The following is a 3,503-nucleotide window of genomic DNA, read 5'->3' as shown; positions in this document are numbered from 1 at the left end:
TATTTTATTTTTTAATTTAAATATATAATTTGTCTTGACTATATTTTGATTATTAAGTTACAATTCCTAAACAAATAAAACATAATATTATGTTTGTTAATATTATTTTATTTAAATTTTTTATTTATATTTATTTATGTTAATATTATTTTTTTATCTACATATAAAAAAACAACAACTATAATTTATTATATTATTTAAATCATTTTATTTTTGATTAGGATTATTCCAAAATACACACAAATATATTGATATTTAATCTCTAAATATTTTTCTGTTGAATATCCAGCCAAAAAAAGTGGTATATTGTTAATGCAAATATTGCATAAAGTTAACATACAACTTGTATCTTGTCTCTCATCCAGTCAAAACTGAGCCTGAAATCACCTTTCTGATACCAATTTATGATTCTAAATAAGAAAGATATAGTTAAATATTAAATACTGCGTAATATATTTAGTGTTTGTTATAAATATCTAATATTTTAATAATTAACAAAACAAAAAAAAGATAGTAAATTTATTTATATAATACTGAATTATTTTAATCATTTTAATTATATAATTTAAGAGTCTTTTGTTTTGAAATCAATCATGTGTTTTAGTGTTTCATAATGTGAATCACTGGATTATGCCACAAGAGGCACAGATTGTTTGTGTAATTATTTGTTATTTAATCAACAAACCATTTTTGTTGAATTTCCACTGGAAAATTGTGATATATAGCATTACTGTCATCTATTATATCATACTGTGATGTAAGACTTTGCTCAGCTGCCCACCTGTATCTCACACACTCACTCACACACGCACGCACGCACGCACGCACGCACGCTCGCTCGCACCACTCTCACACACGCACACACACACACGCACACACACACACACTCGCACGCACACACACGCACTCACACGCACGCACTCGCGCGCACGCACACGCGCACTCACTCGCACACACGCACACACACACACATGCACTCGCACACACACACACGCACTAAATCACACACACACACACACACTCGCACACACACTCGCACACACACTCGCACACACACTCGCACACGCACACACACTCAGCGGGAGGACATGCGAATGCATCGCTACCTTTTCTAGAAGAATCTTCACGCAGGTCACGTGACCCTCGTAAGTGGCAGACAGCAGCGGGGTGATGCTGTGTTTATCTGGAGCCTGTCGAGAAAAACAGAGCAGAATTCAGAGGAACATACAAACCCCCGAGCACATCAGTGTAATTATCGTTAAATACAGCATCTATGAATCAGACGGAGAGAGAGATGCACGCTGGGTTATCAGGCGTCTTCAGAAGTCTCTTATCTCAGGAGCATTGGCCCCTTCTGTCCTGGAGAGCGAGCTCTGATAGACGCAAGAGTGCTCATGATCAGACCATAGACACGCTGAGAGCACAGACTATGAGATTCACACTTTCTGAAGGAAATGCGAATGGTTTCGTTCAAATCTGGGTTATTATGGTGAACTAAAAATAAATAAATACAAATAAAAAAATAAACATAAAAAACGTATATATCAGCAACATTTTTTCATTTTTATTTAGTTTAACTTGATGTACTAAAATAACTACAACTGAAATAAAAATAAATATTGAAATGTGTATTATAATTACAAAAAATATTAACATTATTAAATATTTCATATACCCATTAAATATACATATTTAATAACAAACATAATACAAATTAATATAAATAATTTATTATAATTATATATTAGATTATGTTAATTATAATTTAGAAGTTTTTTTTTTACTTCTTTCATTTCATAATATGAAACGGTTTTTGTAGTATTTAATGATATTTAATCTAAATCATTTAAAAACCATAAAAAAGAAACTAATAAGAATGACAAAAAACACACACACCAAAAACTAAATTACTAAAACGTTAAATTAAATTAAATAGAAAGTACGAAAAACTACAATAGTTTGGGTTCAATATAATGTTTCTGAAAGAAGTCTCTTCTGCTCACCAAAGCTACATTTGTTTGATCAAAAATACAGTAAAAATTCTCCTTGAATTTTGCAGAAGTCGACATGCTGACGGTTTGATGCTATCAGGTGTGCGGGACTAATATCTGCTCTGACTCCACACGCTAAACATTTACATCCTGGAGCAGATATTCATCTACACACTAAACACACAACTCCAGCATCTCGGCCTGACCGCTGTCTGCAGCGTAATGAAGCGGCTTGCGGCCTCCTTCCAGAGTCCTGTTCACATCCTCAGCCTGCACAACAACACACAGCACACCGTTACATTACAGTAACACACACGCTTTAAGTTCATATTTTATACGATCTAGGAAACTTTAGTCATTATAAATAATGGCTAGAATATTCAATAATATTATTCAATATAATTATAGAAATAGTTTATTATTTTAAAATTATTTATTTATTTGTTATTATAATAATAATATTGAATTACATTATCTAATGGGGTTAGCGTTCATCATTAAATAATATTTAATAATAATAATAATAATAATATTTATTTTCATAATTTATAATTATTTATTTATTATTATATAATAATATTAAATTATATTATCTAATGGGATTAGGGTTCATTATTAAATAATTTCAATTCAATTCAAAAGCTTTATTGTCAATCCCCAATGGGGTAGAAAATTGTCTTTAGTATATATATTTAATAATAATATTTATTATTTAATATAATTATATTGGATATTCAATAATTCAATGTTCAATTGAATAATTACACATCCTTTTAAATTTTTTTTATATGGTTTAGGATACTTTAGTCATTAAATAATATTATATTTTTAAATATAATTATATAAATAGTTTATCATCAGTATTAACTATTATAGTAATAAAATAATATTTAATAATATTAAATACATTCTAATAAAAATAATATTAAATATGCAGTAATATAATTTTATGGTAAATTTAATAGCAAACAATAATAATAATAATAATATTATGTATGTTATCATAGAAATTCTTAAACAGAGTTTAAATATTTCATATAATTTTAATAACGTAATTTATTAGTATTATGTTTTAAACTCAGATGTTTTTGATGCTGTTTTGCAGTATTTCGTTCACTGACTTATCCCAAAATAGACATAAATAGATGATTATTTAATCCATAAAAATGACAAAACAAGCATACGACATCACCTGATCATCTGAAGTCATCTATTAGACCTTACTCAATTCTCAGAGGATGTTTATTTCTTTAAAATAAATATATTTCTTAGGGAAGCACTGCTTTTGCTGTTTTTACACTTTTTTACACTATTTGTGCCTTTAACATTATGTAATAATCACTCCACTATGTGTCGTGACTCGTATCTAGCTGTGAGTACATAACACGAACCTCAAGGCTTTTATTCCTTAAGTCTGATGATGAGCACATTCACACAGCAAACCATCATGTGAACCTGCTGTGAGTGTAAACTGCTGAGCTAAACAGATCACACACACACACACACACACAC

At 29.4% G+C, this 3,503-nt stretch overlaps 2 long non-coding RNA genes across 2 annotated transcripts in view; both read right to left on the bottom strand.

Annotated features, from left to right (window-relative positions):
* LOC107658989 (uncharacterized) overlaps window positions 1–1,209 on the bottom strand; it is a 5,329-nt gene extending 4,120 nt beyond the window's left edge. The window contains exon 1 of the long non-coding RNA XR_001630862.1: window positions 1,107–1,209. This is a non-coding gene — a long non-coding RNA (uncharacterized LOC107658989). The remainder of the gene's footprint in view (window positions 1–1,106) is intronic.
* A 963-nt stretch (window positions 1,210–2,172) lies between these two features.
* The window catches only part of LOC107658988 (uncharacterized), a 4,849-nt gene continuing 3,518 nt past the window's right edge, over window positions 2,173–3,503 (bottom strand). The window contains exon 3 of the long non-coding RNA XR_001630861.1: window positions 2,173–2,261. This is a non-coding gene — a long non-coding RNA (uncharacterized LOC107658988). The remainder of the gene's footprint in view (window positions 2,262–3,503) is intronic.

The sequence above is a fragment of the Sinocyclocheilus anshuiensis genome, unplaced genomic scaffold (genome assembly GCF_001515605.1).
Source record: "Sinocyclocheilus anshuiensis isolate Anshui unplaced genomic scaffold, SAMN03320099.WGS_v1.1 scaffold283, whole genome shotgun sequence".
Lineage (NCBI taxonomy): Eukaryota > Metazoa > Chordata > Actinopteri > Cypriniformes > Cyprinidae > Sinocyclocheilus > Sinocyclocheilus anshuiensis.
The sequence above is the reverse complement of the archived record's forward strand: the minus strand, read 5'-3'. Positions and strand labels throughout refer to the sequence as shown.